Source organism: Microtus pennsylvanicus, chromosome 14 (assembly GCF_037038515.1).
Source record: "Microtus pennsylvanicus isolate mMicPen1 chromosome 14, mMicPen1.hap1, whole genome shotgun sequence".
In the NCBI taxonomy this organism is placed as follows: domain Eukaryota; kingdom Metazoa; phylum Chordata; class Mammalia; order Rodentia; family Cricetidae; genus Microtus; species Microtus pennsylvanicus.
Window position 1 is genome coordinate 50,250,737 of NC_134592.1, and position 18,507 is coordinate 50,269,243.

The window sequence follows — 18,507 nt, forward strand, 5'->3', positions numbered from 1 at the left end:
GTTTTATAACTTTGGTGACAGTTTTAAACACTTAAGGATGGAATTGTATAACTTTTCCTGGGAGAGACAAGCACCATTGAGTTTATTAGGGAAAGTGATGGGAGCAAGGGAGAATGATAGCACGAGGTAGTGGCTTACCGGGAAAGATTCTAACCTACGTCCATCTCAGGCCAGAGCTTCATGGCATCTGCCTGACTCTGCTCTTCTTCCCAGCATTCTGTTCTGTCTACTTCACCCACCTAAGGGCTGCCCTATCAAAAGGCCAAAGCAGCTTCTTTATTCAACCGATGAAATCAACACACAAATAGAATAATCTCCTACACCACACACACATGGAAACATACATGCATGCATGTACACACATACATGCACACACACACAAAGTGTCGGTACAGAACCAGACATATAGAGCAATGGAGTAGAATAAAAACTTAGAAATGTGGGATATTTTGTTTATGATCTGACAATTAAGCTTTTGTGAATATCAGAGTGCAGAGCTAGTCATACTAACCATAGCGGTCAGGAAGTGGTGTAGCACACCTTTAATCCCAGGACTTGGGAGACAGAGGCAAACAGATCTCTGTTAGTTCAAGGCCACTCTGGACTACATGAAAATGATCCAGTCAAAACGAGAAACAGCTCACACGAAGGTAATCTCAGCATCTGGGATCACATGCCTTTAATCCCAGCACTAGGAAGGCAGAGACAGGAATAATATGAATGCTCAGAGAGAAAAATATAAGCCTGGAGGAGACAGGAGCTCAGTACAGTCTGAAAAAGTCTGTCTGAGGTTACTGTCAGAGGAAGCAGTCTGATGAGAGGATCATCCCTTCAGTCTGAACATTGGTAGAGGTAAAAGGTCTCTCTTGTGGCTGGCTGCACTGTTTCTCTGAATCTTCAGCCAAATATATATGGCCAGCTAATAATCTGAATGAAGATCATCGGAAAATGAAGTATATATGCAAACAAGCATGAGACTAAACTTTTATGTTATGTCATACACAGAATCCAATCATTTTTGTTGAATAAATAACTAAGGATAGACTCAAACTCCAAATTTCTTAGACTCAAACATTGTGAAGAAGGGATTTTTTTTAAAATGATTGTACTACGACTTCTGTTAGTGCTGTCCATATGCAGTGGAACATGGGGTTATCCAGTAAGGCATTAGCAACTACTGCTGAGGATTGCTGATAGTTCTGCCTCCCTCAGCGACCATCCACTCCTAATGGCTCCTTTGCTATGGTATAAGGACATGGGGAAAGAGGACATCAAGTTGAAATGAGCTGGACTAGGAGAGGGCTCGGAGATTGGCAGGATAAGAGCACGAAGTCGGTAAGACAAAGATACATAATGCATTTTAAATTTTTTTCAAAAATATAAATAAGGACACATATTTGAATAATGAGGAAGTGAAGTATCAAAACACCTAAGGAAGGAGATGACTATGATTCAAATATATCACATGGAATTTTCAAAGAACTAATAAAAATAAGACAAAGGAAGGATATTAAGATGTAAGGAGGAATGAAAAGGTTCTGGGGGAGTTAAGAAGCAGGAGTAGAAAGGGAATAAGACCAAAATACATTAGAAGAATATATGAAATTCTCCAAAATCAATAAGAGTATTACATTTGTAAAATACTTTGATATTGACTTTGCAATTATTTGTTTGTTATCCCACTGAAAGTTCAGGCAAAAAATTGAAAATTGGATGATTGATATTGTATCTTACAGAAAGGTAATGACACAAAAAGAGTATAGATCAAACATTTGAAGTAGCAGTTAATATCTAAATGCTTTAAATAACCCACAGCTCAATAGCAAAATGCAGAATATAAATAATTCCAATATAATCAGAATTATTTGGTCTTCCTAAACAGTTTATGAAAATTCATGCCCATACTCAGACAAGGTTCTGCAAACCATTACAAATTAAAAGAAATGCAGATGAAAAGTACAATGGATAGTATTTTTCCTTCCATATCAGTTCAGTGATTGATTCTTGTTTGGAAATTTCATGAACTATACCCTGATATCCTATGTTTACAGAAATATCAACACTAGCAGTTGCCCAAACACCTAGGACTTGTTTGTGATTATTGTGGGCATTGCTAAGAACTAAACTACTTGTCTACTTGTAAAAGTTTATTGAGTGTATGATATGAGAAAATAAGCTGAGGACAATATTATCTTGGTTTAGCTCACTAAAATCCAACATTTATTTACTAGGAAATTGTTTTTCATTGTTAAGTATGATAGGCTGGGAAACAAGTTAGATAAACTCAATAAAAATTTATTAAAGAAAGATAAATATTATCAAACCTCTAAATGAAAATATAAGCATTCTTCTTCTTTATAGGTATACAGATAAATGGTTGTTAAGATAGTATTTTAAGACTATATATACACAATTGCCTAAAGACATTGTGGTTACGGAAGATTTTCATTAAAGCCTTTTAAACTTTATTTAATAGTAACAACTATAAATACAAGTTAACTTCCCTTAAATGATCTTTATGATTTTTAATTGGAGTTTTTGCATATGTTTATACATAATTTGTAAAAATAGCATGCCAATTTAAAATAGACAATAGCATGGTATTTTTCAGTTTTGGAAATCTGAAATCTTGACTCACTCATCACAGAGTGAATCTGAGCTTCATTTGAATGCATGTGGTTCTGTAAGTCTTCACATTTGATTTGATCTACCCTCTTCATCACCTCCATTACTCAAGAGCTTATCGACTTGACATATAATTATTACCCTAATCTAACTGGTTAAGTGCAAAATCTTTGCACAGTGCTTTGCATTTAATGAATGCTTGGAAATACTGTGGGAAATCATTAAAAATCAAATGTTGATCACATCAAAAAAGTTTAGGATTCTATTTCTAAAATCTTGACTATATCTTTCTTCCACATTGTCATTCAACCCCTCTGATTTTATTTCAAGTTTCAATAGTTTCTAAAAATGTATTTGAGGCATCTTTTTAACAGTGTATTTATAGATGTAATTTCAGTACCACCATCTATACTTATAATGTTACTTTATCTCACTAATGCCTACGTATATGTAAAGTATAGATTGAAAATAATGCTTAATAAAAAAAACATGAGAAAGAACTAAACATTTGCCATGTTCACTTGCTGAATACATAAAGTGAAATGATGTATTTGAGATGTTGCATCTTTGTTCAGTAAATGGCTGAGGTAGCATTTGAATGATAAAATGCTTCTGAAGCAAAGAATTACCCATTGTACTGCTGATCTCTCATTATCTCTTATCCATGGTGATTTCACTTTTATCCCCAAACTTCCCTTTCTTTTGTTTTGATGTCATCTATAGGGTAAAAGAACTCCCAGGAAGCTGTCCAACACTAGAATGATTGTGATAGCGTGAAAACAAAACAATAACAACAACAACAAAAACAACCCAAAGTTAAAAAAAAAAACAACTTCCAGTGATATAATTTGTATACCTTTGACTCATACAGTTTGGCAGAATATCCTATTTTGTCAGCATTTTTGTGAATCAATTAGCATAACTGTGATATAAAACTGCTTATATCCCGTTGCAATCATTGACTCCAATTCTATTGTGGCTCCTAGAAAAACTATCCAGTTTCTTTTCCTATGGTTTGGTTTGGGTTAGAGGTCATGAAACTATTAACACACAGGATGGTGCCATCACACAGTGTTTTTATCTCCATGCACAATTCATTTCATTTAGAACAGTGCAGTCAACTTTAACTATGCTGTTTTAACCTTCAGGCTTTCTCTTTTATCTAAGTGGAGGAATAATTGTTGCATATGTAGATCCCATTTTCTTCACACATTCATGCTGGGTTATATCAGGGTTTACCATTAAAGTTTTTGAAAGGTTCATTACTGATTTTTGTAACTGCAACAATTTGTATTATAGCCAATAATGTACAAAATGTGAATTCCTGACATTTTGACATTTTCCTTAATATTTCTTATTTTGCTTTTTAAAATAGCCATTCTAAAAGATGTGTGGTAACATCTCATTTTGTTTTCCAGAAACTCTATCTATGATCATAGAACACCTCTTATGGAACTTCTGACATTTTGTATAGTTTCTTCATAAAAACTTCATTTTTGTTGATTTTGCTATTATTTCATGTGTGAATGTATGAGAAAGAAAGGGAAAGAGAGAGGGAGAGGGAGAGGGAGAGGGAGAGGGAGAGGGAGAGGAGAGAGAGAGAGAGAGAGAGAGAGAGAGAGAGAGAGAGAGAGAGAGAGAGAGAGAATTATGTCATATTTAGCAGTGCCTGCAGAGGTCACATGCAAATATCAGATCTCCTGGAGCTGGAGTTCCAGGCAGTTTTGAGGCTACATAACCTAGGTGCTAATAAACCTGGATTCTCTGAAGACTAGGAAGTGCCTGTAACTACTGAATCACTTCCCTGTTCCTGTACATTGTGTCTAAAGGGTAGCATCTTCAACCTGCTACTTCCATTCATCATATTTTCAATTTAACCAATTTTATTGGGTAAAGATGCATTTGTTTTTGTTAAAACTGTACACTATGTAGAGTAAAATAAATTTTATTTATTGTCATTTAAAAGACACATAGTTTTCAAATCATTAATTAGTATGATGAATAACTATTTATAGTCATGTTTATATATCTTCCTATCATCCACCTACTTTGTCTGTAATAATGGAGACATGATCTTAGACATTGCAGTGGTTTGATGGGAAAAAAAAGAATGAACATTTTTCTCTTAATTTCTTCATTATATAAAATTCTGAGAAAATTTCAATGATTTTTCATTTGTTAAGAAAGAGAATAGGCTCAAAATCATTACCAACTCTTCCTTTTTGATGCAGTTTTCAGCAAAAAGAAGGAGGAATAGTTTGATATTTGGTAACTTACAATCCTAAGAAGAAAATTAATCACTTCTACTTATTTTGTGAGGTTACTGGTAACTATTAATTTGAAGGTTCATCTTGAGTCAAAAGCCTCAATCCCTCACCCTAAAAAACAGATGCTCCATGTTTCTCCAGGAAACTTTCAGTTTTAGTCATAAAATATCCAAAAGTATCAGATAAATTCTACATTGTTGTACATAAGCTGGCATCTGTAATGACTACAGATATGTTAGTAATTGTTTAAGAATGATTGTATAGTGATAACATACTTTTTAAATTTTTTATATTATTTAAACATTTCAAATACTACATAGTTATACACAAATCAAAGTTTGAGGTTTAAAAGACACAGGTTAAGGCAATAAGTGCCTTATTTTACCTATAAAATTAGATAAGTGAACTTAATATATATATATGTGTGTGTATACATACATACATATACATATATACATATACACATACACACACACACACACACACACACACACACACACACACACACACATATATATATATATATATATATATATATATATATATATATATATATATATATATACCAAAGCAAACCAACTGCCCATAAACAGTATCACATTTAGCTACTGAGCTAGGAAACAAAAGAACTATTATATCATATAAGTAAGATATTCCAGTGATAAAAAACAGTTAAAAATATTGCCTCTTTTATAAGGCTGCAAATTCTATTAAATTTCTTCTAGTTCTGGTTTTATAAGAGGAAAAAATAATATGAACCTTAATATAATTTTGTCTTTGTAAGAGGAACAGAGAATATCACTGAGAAAGTAAAAATGTCTTTCATATTTCTTTCATAAAGTCCTGCACTATCAAGTTCTTTATTTAAAAGACTAGGAGAAAATGACTGTGTCTTTTATTAAAAGAATGTAAAATTCTTTGTAAGGTCTAGAACTTTCCAAATACAAATATATAATTTGATTTTACATGTAAAATTTTCTTGCTAGTGATGTACTTTACCAATAACTGACTAAAAAACAGAAGGTTAATTTTAAGGAGTCGTGCTCCTTTTTATACATTGGTGATATTCTTTATGGCTTGATTTGAGACTGCAGTTTGGAAAAATGGCATCAGGCACTTGCCCACTAGGTCTTTCTGATCTCAGAATGATTCCTGGGACTCACATGGTAGGAAGAGACACAACTTAAAATTGTCCTTTGACTTCAAAATTCATAAGTTTATCTCACTTTCATAACTTCTCGATCCAAGTTTATTTCTTTCATTTAAAAGATGTAAAAAAAAATCAAGTTTGTTTTCTGTGTCTTGAAATGAACAAATAGAAAAAAAGATTATAGGGTGAAATTCCAAGCAGAAATTTTTATTTTAAAACTTATATCCTCACTGTTCTTACTTGTAGTGGAAGGGGGACTCTTGTTAATCCCAGCCACTTAGCCCTGAAATAATCACACAGAATCTATATTATTTAAATCACTGTTTGACCCATTAGCTCTAGCTTTTTGTTGGCTAACTATTACATATTAATTTAACCTATCTCCATTAATCTCTGCATTACCAAGAGGACATGTCCTACTAGCAAAGCTTTGACACCTCTGCTGATGTTTGCCTCCGGTGGCTCCATGGTTTCTCTCTGACTCTGCTTCCTTTCTCCCAGCATTCGGTTTAGTTTTCCCCTATAGCTCTGCTATAGGCCCAAAGCAGTTCCTTTATTAACCAATGATATTCACAACATACAGTGAAGAATCTCACTTCACTTACTCTCATCTATTGGGTTGTAATTCATTAGTATATATTAAGGTATACTTCTGTCAGAGTAGAAACATTCCCCAATGTCCAATGGTTCAGGACATTAACTCACCTCTATCAAATTCAGCAAAAATTAATCTAAGAAGCAGGGGATGTTATATATTAAATATTAAGAAAATAGAATAATGCTGAGTGGCTGTGCAAACTTTTAATCCCAGCACTTGGGAGTTAGAGGCACATGGATCTCTGTGAGTTCATGGACAGTTAGGGCTGTTACACAGAAAAACCCTTCCTTGAAAACTCCTCCCCACTAAAGTAAAAAAGAGAAGAATTTTTTTTAAGAGAAGAAATTTTAAGCTGATGTTTTCTTTAATATATTGTGAAATAACTTTAGTTATTTGATATTAGTTGGACCTGAGAAATTTGAAAGAAGAAGCAACTATTTTCCTACATAAGTGGTAGTTGAATTTATGTGTAGACATTGGAATCCAAGGTACAATAGGTTGAAATATCTTTTGCCCTAGAAAAATTATCTGGCTTTCATTTTTTCCCCAGATGTCCTTAAGTGAGTTGTTGACTCTTTTACAGATGTATACCCTTAGATCCAGCTTTGATTTATTTTCAGTTTTTATGTACTCTGTATTATTTTGGATCACATGGTCATCTAGTTCTAAGGTTCTATTGTTTTGCATATTACGTAAGAAACACATACCATTTTAAATATTTGGTAGGTTTTTTTTTCTCTATGAAACTCCATCCTAAGGACATTAAACAGATTCTGTTTTTTATAAAGTTACCACTTGTTGAGGATTGTCTCAAACCAGAAACCAAATGGACATGCCCACACATATGTATATAAAGAACAAACATTAGATCACTTATAGGGTATCCTAGATTCTGGACTTGAACGAGATAAAAAGTGTGTGTGTGTGTCCCTTATACTTTTCTATATACAATGCTTTTACTATATAATATTTTTTGCCCTCCTACAGGGCCGATAAGTTCTTCCTGGCTAAATGTTTCCCATATGCAGCAGTGTCATTAGATGGCAAAATTCCAGGAAGAATGTGGGGAGAATATATGGAACTGAATTAGATTATTGTTCTTCACGTTCAGTTTAATTCAGCTCAATTTCTTCAAACAGTGAAAAACCCTCAGTTATTACTGATTTATGTAAGCTTATTGCAAGTCAGCCACAGTAACAATAAAAAATCACTGTGCTGCAAATTTTGAGAACTCTGAGTTATTCTTTTAAAAAACTATATTAAAATATTCTCTCTTCAGGCAGGATGGTGGCAAATACCTTTAATTCCAGCACTTGAAAGGCAAGGCAGGTGCATTTTTGTGATTTCTAGAGCAACCTGGTCTACAGCAAGAGTTCCAGGACAATCAGGACTACACAGAGGAACCCTGTCTCTGAAAACAAAAATTAAACAAAAACAAACATACAAAAATCTTTCTTCGTGTACATTAATACCAAAAACGTTCTCAGATTATATCACTAGTTTAATATATATAATGATATTTTAAAGTATTAACTTAGGTCTTTCAATTTAACTAGTAGAAATTAAAGACCTGAATCCTAAATTTTGATGGTGTCAACAATCTCTGCTTTTTATCATTTTTCTAAATTGCTTTAAAAATTGGGACAATTGTTTGAAAATTTATAGAGAAAATTTTTAAGTAGATGGTAGGCAATATATGAAAATGGTTTACAAAATGATCAAATATGTATGTAATTTGAAATAATATTTGACCTAGCTGAAAATATTATTATTGCATTACATTTTTATTTCCTTTATATACATTTTAGATACAAAAATGCTAGTCAGGTATGTAGCCTGAGACTTTGGGAATATTAAAAAAGTAATTTATTTGATAGTTTGGAGGTTTAGGTTTGAATAAGTTGGTGGTTTGGTGAACAAGATACATAAGAAGTGAGACTGAATAAGCATGAAGTAACAAAACTTTCCAATATTATTCCTTGGATAAGCTGACAAAAATTTATTTTGCACTTCATTTCCAATATTTTCACTAGAAACATTGCATTTCCATATTTCTTCTTGCTAATAATTTTAATGCCTCACGTTACTATGTAAAATATTCTTGAATTTTGTTTCCCACTGGTAAATTTTAGGATTATATAGGTCATAGTTTTTTTTCTTACTATGAAATAGCTCTCTAAGCTATGGAATCTTAGTGTCAATATCACTTGTGTCTGGATTACTCAGCTATAAATTTCATTTTCTGTTATACGGATGGAAATAACCTGTCAAATCACAACAAAGAAATAAATACATTGTTTCTTGAAAATTTTCTTAATTTTAGTTAAAAATCAAAAACTCAAACTTGATGATTATAGTAGTTTAAACCACTACATTATAATAGATGGCTTGTGTTTCTTTCCTGTATGCTAAAATTGCCTGTTGTATAATAATTACTTTAATGTTTATCATGGTCAAGAAGCCATTAATAAGAAACATATATTCACTTAGAATTACAAATGTAGAGTGTATATCACACAAAATGATTCACTTGTTGAGATGTATATGAAACCATATGTGATTCCTATTAAAAATATGACTTACATAGAATAAATCATAAACTAAACAAATGCTGGACATATTGGAAGATAGAGCTAATGTTGCCATTCAGCATCATAATATGGCAGAATCATAGAAATTCAGTGACCTACGTCATTATATAAACCAGAAAAATAAAACTAATTCTCTTTGAAAAAAAAAAAACAAAACAAAACATGCCCAAAGTTAACTCATGTTACAGTAAGCTGCTTAGCTGGCTCACTTTAATGTGTCTCAGCAATACCAAGACAGTATCAACTGGAGAAAAGGAGTAAATTAGTGCACAGGGCCTGTCAGGGCCAAATTAGCACAGGAGCAGCCAACCCAACACACACAATTGTTTCCACAAAAAATGGGCAATGGTAACGTCTTCCTTGACCATAGTTTACATGACTTCACTTTGTCTTAGAGTAGAGACTGATACCTTTCCCAGTGTAAAGCTGGAAAATATCATATATATATATATATATATATATATATATATATATATATATATATATATTCATAGGCTGTTGTTTTGTCTTGTTAACCATGTCCTTTGCTTTACAGAAGTTTTTAAGTTTCAGGAGATTACATTTATTAATTATTTCTCTCAGTGTCTGTGCTGATGGGTTATATTGAGGAAGTGATCTCCTGTGCCAATATATTCTAGTGTACTTCCCTCTTCTTTTCTGTAAGGTTCAGTGTGGCTGACTGTATGTTGAAGTCTTTGATCTATTTGTACTTGAGGTTTGTGCATGATGATAGACATGTGTCTATTTTCATTATTCTACATGTTGATATCTAGTTATGCCAGCACCATTTGTTAAATATGCTTTCTTTTTTCTATTTGATATTTTTGGCTTCTTTGTCAAAAATTAGGTGTTCGAAGGTGTGTGGAGCATAAGGAATATGGATTAACATAAAATTTAAGAGTTAGTAATATGCCTGAAATATTGGTTGAACATTATAATTTATATAAGATTTTGTATTGGCTGTTTGGGAATTGGCAGGCAGTACAGAAACTTCTGCCTTCAGGTTACAGATCTTTACACATTGGTCTTTTGCTCAAAACTGCAAATTTGACATGCTTTCTTTGTGCTGATGTTTGTAAAATTGAAAACAGAACTGACCAAGAGTTTAACAGTTCCTTGACTCTAAGCATGTATATATGCATGTAACCACACATATATACATGTGCACATATACACACACATCTACACATACACACATACACACTCACAGGCACACACTTATACATACACAAGTTTACATACACAAAGTCCTACACACACCTATATGCACAAATACATAATCATACACACACATGCACAGATACACCACACACATATACACACAGACATACACATTCACACAAATACACACACACATGCAGCCCCCACACACAATATCTAAGGAAATATGCGTCTAGAGGTTTATTATGGATTGACCTCAAGTACATATTAGAAAAATTATTTATTCCTATTTGTGGATATAGGTATTGCCAATTCCTGAACTTTGAACCAATCACCATTATATGTCATGTTGCAATGTAGTTGTTATAACACAATAACTTTTCATAAAGACAAACTTTTGGGTTCAAGTGTGAATTGGCTCTTTATTTATATTTGAGTTCATTGTTTCAAAATCACCAACCAATAAAATATACAAAATAGATTGTGAAAAAACTACTTCCTTATTTAAGGGGTGCTGATATAAAGAGTGAAAGTGTTCCCTTTTTTATCCTTCTTGGATGGTAAGCACATTGAATGATTCAAAGATTTCTAAGTTTGAGCCTATATGAAAAGACATGTGGCATTCTCATAATAGTTGTTTTTTTACTAAAATATTTAAGTGATTAGTTAAGTTCTCAAGCACTGATCCAAGAATAAGATTTTAAACTGTATAACTGAAAGTAGACTAACACTACCTTTGGAGAATATGATAACCTATATTTTAATTAAATTCAATGGCAAGTATTCATGGTTAATAATGAATATTAATGTTTATATTATAATTATTTCTGTGTTAATCATTTTAAGTGGATTAAATTAATCTTTATGGCAATACTATAACACCGTTATATCCACATTTTTTTGATTGAAAATTGAATTATGAAAGTTAATTAACTTTAATAAGGTTACATGGTTTGTGAGTGGTCGAGTAATATTTAAATTCATGTAGTGAGATTCAATTGGCTGTAACAACAACCACCCTTGAAAATTTGTCAGGATTTTTCCAAGACACAACTTTATAAACAATGATATGGTAAGAGATTTTTATTTCCATTATTTGTGTGTGTGTGTGTGTGTGTGTGTGTGTGTGTGTGTGTGTGTGTGTATAAGTACGTAGGTATGAGGAAGTTCAAGATCCAGGTCATTTTGACCTCCTAAGAACCCACACATATCACACACACAGCATTCCATAATTTTGTACAATTAAATTTGACGATATACAATAAGTAAATCATATAGACTTATTAGGTTATATTTACAAATAAGTATAAATGCAGATAGATAGATAGATAGATAGATAGATAGATAGATAGATAGATAGATAGATAGATAGATAGATATGAAGGAGAATGGGAAGTGGTTTATGGAAGGATTTGAACAGAGGGAAAAAACAAGTTTCCATTTTTTGTAGTCTAGTGCTTTGTCTGATTGAAAGCATCCTCTGCTTTACAGAGCTTTGCAGTTTCACTAGGTCCCATTTATGAATTGTTGATGTTAAGAGTATGTGCTACCAGTGTTCTGTTCAGGATGTTTTCTCCTATGCCAATACTTTAAAGTTTGTTCCCCAATTTCTGTTCTTTCATGTTCAATGTCATGTTTTATGTTGAAGCTTTTGATGCACTTGTGTCGTGTGAATGGTGACAGACATGAATCTATTTGTATTCTTCTGAATATAGACATCCAGTTGGACCACCACTTTTCGCTGAAGGTATTTTCTTTTCTCCAGTGTGTCTTTTTCACTTGCCAAAATCAGGTTTTCATTAGTGTGTTGATTTATGTCTGGGTCTTTTCCAAACCCTGGATGAACCTGTCTGTATTTATGCTAATTCTTAGTGTTTTTTTATTCCTATGGATCTGTACTAAAACTTGAAATTGGGGATGGTGAGACCTCAAGTAGGTCTGTAAAAAATTGTGTTGGATATCAGATGGGAGTTGCATTAAATCTCTAGACTGGTTTTGGAAGGATGATCAGTTTTACTGTGTAGACCCAGAGGTCCATGAGGATGGGAGATAATGCCATATTCTGGTATCTTCTTCAGTGTTTGCTCTCTGAACCAAGAAAATCCCAGGACTAAAGTGTTTTAGTGCAGAATTCTACCAGAGATCCAATGAAAAGTTATCACCAATAGTTCTCAAACTATTCCATGAAATAGAAGCAGAATAAAAATTATTAAATTCATTTTTGTGGTCACAGTCACCCTCACACGCAAACCACGCAAGGATTCAACAAAGAAAGAGAACTACAGATCAACTTTTTATTAATACAAAAATGCTCAATAAAATACTTATAAACTGAAGATTATAATAGAAGCAGAGCAATGCGGTGTAAACAACCTTCAGTGTCTTTGGTGGAACAAAATAGCTTCCTAATTACTATTATATAAAAATGTCCCTTATTATCACATATCAGTAAGTTATATGCTTTAAAATGTTAAGAGCATAACTGCAAGTATGTGCAGCTTTAGATGGCACACGTTTAACCATCAAAATTTCATCTGTAATGTTCCAATTATTGTAACATGAATAAATAAGGTAAAAATAATGCCCTTTTAGAGTTTTTAGCACATGAATTTTCCACACAACTTATGAATTTATGCTGTATTTCTTCTGGTATAAGGCGGAAGTATATGTTTAGCCTGCAGTTTTCAGATATTTATTATTATGCAATATCTGTAATCAATCAACAACAGAATTCTTTCTAGCATACCCAATGTAGGAACTTTGGTGGTTAATGTTTCACAAAAAGGTTACCATCTTTGCCTTCCCTTTCCTAGAATACCCTATTCTAGATTGATACTAGTGTAGTACTGAGCTCAGGAATTGAAAAGTGGCCCCTTCTACAGTATTTCCTGAAAATCAATTCCACTGTACTCTTGATATTTCTTAAATAATTGCTGGAATTGAATAGTGGAACAATGTGCATCTAAACTTGTCTTTGGAAGTGAGCTTCTAATTTCAGTTTCATTATTTGTATGCGAAGTAAGGTTCTTTTTTTTTTTCGATTTTCAAGACAGGGTTTCTCCATAGCTTTTGGTTCCTGTCCTGGAACTAGCTCTTGTAGTCCAGGCTAGCCTCGAACTCACAGAGATCAGCCTGCCTCTGCCTCCAGAGTGCTGGGATTAAAGACGTGCGCCACCACAGCCCGGCCCCGAAGTAAGGTTCTTAAAGTTCATTTATTTTTCTAGAATCTACTTGGGTGATTTGTTTTATTCATGGAATGTATCTGTTTCATCTTTCACTTAAACGGAGTGTCATTGTGTTTCCTTATTGTTCAAATAATGTCTAAAGATTTATAATGATATTTTTTTGATAACTTACTTGATAAGTGGTTTGTTTATTTACAATTTTCATTTTATTAGACTTGATGTACTTTATAAATGTTATTGAACACTTCAGTGAAAAGGCTATATTTATGTGTACTGTATAGTTTTTCTACTTCAAGTGCTATTGATTTCCAATCCTAATTTTTTATTCATACTTGTTTTGACTTAATTTGTCAGTTAAGTTTTCTATCATATTAAAGTGAATATTTACCAAAGTAATGTTTTATTAGTTTCTGCTGTAGCTAATATGTATGGTTATAGCTGTTTATATGTATCTAATTGCTACTTTAACACAATTTTGTTATGAGTTGAATCATCATTATCTCCCAGCTTGAAGAAATTTTAAAAATTATCTTCAAGTTTTATTTGAGTGAAGAATTATTTATAGATGTGTTTTAGATGTGAAAAGTCTAGATTCATAAAAGTTTTTTTTAAAATCATTGATTGCTAAATTAGTATAATATAGCCAAACAACATACTCAGTATGACTTCAATGATTATTATTTAGTTAAGACTGTCATTTGGAAAGTTTCATATTATGCATTTAAACGATATGCTGTGCAGTCATTTGGTAGAAGCTGTTATATACAAACAAGTGGTAGGTTATAGAATACAGAATTTCTAAAGTACTCTATACATTCTGACTGGATCTTCTACTATTTTCTGTTCCAAATTACACATGTAACTATGAAGTACAGATTTCTTTGTCTCCCAGTGTTACTCATTTACTTTGGAGACTAACTACTAGTCACACGTATACAATTTTATATAAAACCTTACACCCAAAATAGTCATTTTGTTAATTTCAAACAATATCTCTAGCAACGCATTTTGACTTGAAGTTAGTATTTAATAATTCCATTAAATCATCTACCCAGTATATTTATGATCTAAGGAGTACATTTTATATTTGATTTTGTTTTTATTATTTTATTTTCAATGTACTTTCATATTTTTTACTCTTGACTTAGTACTTTTAGATCTTAAAAAAACTTATTTTTCATAGAATCAAGTTTCATATTTATTTGATTTCTAGTGGTCATTTTCAGTTTGAATTATATATATTTCTATTTATGTCTCATGGGTTATTCAAATGTCCCCACATTACTTCATTTTTTATCACAGCTTTATGCTAAGATGAAGTATAGTCTGAGTAATCTTATCACAGTCTAACCTTAAATTAATACATTTTTATACATAGAATATGTTTATATAAAAATACATTAATATATTTTTAATATAAAGCATAAATTATAAACAGTGTGCTTTCTCAATGTATTTTCTTATCTTTAAATATGACTAAAATAATATTTTCTGTAATAGAAAATTAAAGATTTATTAGAAAGCAGTATGGATACTATTGACTCTTGCAAACATCAAGCAACATTTTTTGAAGGCTGCACTGTGGAAAAGGCCACCCTTTCTGTCACACTTCTGCACACTTTCAAATACTTATTTAAGTCTTTCGTTATCTTATGTTTCCAGTAATCTTTTGCATAACCTATGCTATATTATTTCATTCCAGATACAATTATTTTATAACTCAAATTTTAGTGTTTCCAGTGTGTGCAGTCAATACTGTGATATCTTTGATTTATATTACCAAACAAGGGAGACTCAAATTTCAAAAATCAATAACTGTGTTATTACTGTGTTGAAATTTTCTGCATTTACCAAGTAATGGTAATTTTATGAATGTCTTGTTTTTTGATATAAACATATTCTATGAATTCAGACAGCAGCAGACTATATATAATTTTGAATATGATTTCACTGTTACATATATTAAAGTAAATGCATATTTATAAATTACTATTCCAAAATAAATATTGGGATCTTTTCTCTATTCAATTTTATTCTAACTAAATTTAATTTTTTATTGATTTATTGTTGAATGTTCAAAGCAGTGACTCCAAATCTGAAAGTTCATATTTATTTTCTTAGACTTTTTAAATTATCTCTTTTTTTTTCAGATTAAAATGTAGTTGTATCTTTTCTTTTCTCCATTTCCTCTCTCCAAACTCTCCCATATAACCCTACTACTATCTATAAAAATAATGAGCTCATTTTTCTTCTTTTGTGGCATATTCATATGTAGTACATACATATTTCTGAATTACTAAGAGCACCCTGCTCAGTCTGTATCTTGTTAATTTTTTGTATGCTATCAGAGACAACTATTTAGTATAAGGTAACTAATTCATTGCTCATTCCTGGGAAAAGACTATACCTCCCACTCTCAGCACTCCTAATTTTTCTGTACTTCTTTGTTCATCTTGCACAAATTTGGGCTCACATTTAGGCAGTTCTGTTGGTGAGACTTTATGGACATAACTTATGTCATTACTAGAACTCAGAGTCTCACAGAAAACTACTTAAAATTTTGGGTCTTAAACACTTCTGTGATCCCTCTTCTTTAATGTTTTGAGCCTTAGATGTGGGAGTGATTTTGTATACTTATCCATGGTGACTTAGATCTACCTTTCTGGATTTGGATTGCTTTTGGTTTTCTGTTGTGGAGAAGTCCCTTGACGAGGGATGAGGACTACATTTATCTGTGGCTATAATAATAACTATTTAGAATGTAGTTGGGGATTATGCTGGTTGAGTACATTGAAAATTGTTGGCTCTCCTTCAAGAGCTTGATTTCTGTTATGTGACAAGACTTTTTATGGAGAGTTAATGCACATATCTACTCATTTCTGGAAGGTTTATGGTTAAAGAAAAGGTAGGGAAGTGATGTATGGTAAATCCCAGCTCAAGGACCGCAGGACTCACTGAAGTATATGCAGTCTTACACATTAGGGTGTCAATTTCCATCTCTGAGTAGCAACACATGACAATAACAGTAACTTGTGATGTTTGGGAGACTTTTGGACAACCCAGATCAACAATTTAAAACAGCCTTCTCATGCCTGCTTTCCTGCTGTTGGGGGTTTTGCTAGAAGTTCTTTGGTTGGAAGAAACATTGTCAGTCCATATGTGAAACTTTCATTTAAACTATGATTTCAAAGTATATATAAAAATTCATACTTATAACTTTTAAGGTAGAGTAATGTTAGTATAATCTTGATGTTCCCAGACATTTTTACTGTTATTTTACACTCCTCTTTTATATTCATCTATCTCCTTCCACTGTTATAAAGCTGCCCCCTCTTTCATTTCTTAGTTCAGATTATGTATACCCTGCTGTTCTTATATATATTGTCTCCTGTATTCGAAATCTGTAATGGTTCCTTTTTACTTTCCTGGTTTCTATAGTTACTTGAGGATACACACTCACATTAGCAGATAGAGATAGAACTCTTGGATTATGGAGAACATGTCGTATTTGATTTACTGGATTGGGACTAATTTATTCAGTATCATCTTTTCTAGGCCAATCCATTTATATGTGACATTGATAATTTCACTTTTCTTTACAGCAGAATACTATATCATAGTGCAAATATACCATACATTTCCACTAATCTGTTGAAGTACATTTAGGACGTTTCAATTTCTTAGTTATTGCAAATAGAGCCCCAATGAGCATGGATGAAAAATAACTGGGAAGTAGGATGTCTTTTCCTACTCCACAGATTACTGTAGCATGGTCATATGACAGATTTATTGTTTGATTTTTGAAAATCATCCAAACTAATTTCAAAGATGGCTGGACTGTCTGAAATCCAGGCAATGATGAGGAAAGCTTTAATTTTCTCTACATGTCATCCATCATTTGTCTTCATTGTTTTGTTAATTTTGGCCATCTGATGCTGATAAGGTGAAATCTCAAAGTTCTGTTGTTTTCTTTTGGTTTTTGCAATTTTCTAGAAATTAGCTACAGATGATAAACATATTCTGATCAATTTCCTAGACCATTTCTTTCATTGTTTGAGGACTTTCTCTTTATTGTCCAGAAACATGTTTTTTGAAAGTGGGGTTGGGCTTTTTGTTGTTATTTGGCTGTGTTCAGTCAGTCTTTTGAGTTCTTCATATATTCAAGATTTTTTTATTGGCTTCCTCTTTAACTGGTTGTATCTTTAGCTGTGTAAAAGTTTTTTTTTTATTTTTATAAAGTTCAGTATTATTGGCAGCAAGAATTTTGGGCCAAATGAAGTCTAATTTGGAAAGTCTGACACCTATATCAGAAGGTTGCTGCTGATACTGTCGATACTGTCTTCGAGCAGCTTTAGTTTTTCCTATTTCACATTTGTGTCTTTGGTCCTTCTGGATTTAGTTTCTGTGAATGGTGATACATGCAGGTCTATATTATTCTTCTGCGTGCCCACATCCAGTTTTCCCAGCACTGCTTTATGAAGGTGCATTCTTTTCTGAGGCCATATTGTTTTAATTAAATGTGTAATTTGATGTTGGTTGTCAGTTCTTTTATTATTAATTGAGTGTATTTTGTCCATCAAATTACCCTCCCCCAATTATTTAAGCACTACTCTTTTAGGAGTTTCAATTTATCAAAATTTCTGGTTTTAAAAAATTCATTGCACTATGCATTATTAAAACTACTGTAACACAGTAATTATTAAAATTCAAATGAGTGGACATAAATTAAAAGAGCTTGAATCAGAAATTTCTTAATTATATTATATGTAAATAAATATTTTACATCCAATAATACAAAATTATTTAATATATAAAGGACTACTACTGACATACATTTTACATCATGGAGTTCATTATATTAGCAATAAATTAAATATATTTAAGATTTGAACATGTTTACAATGGTGAAATAATAGTTTTATAATCTGGT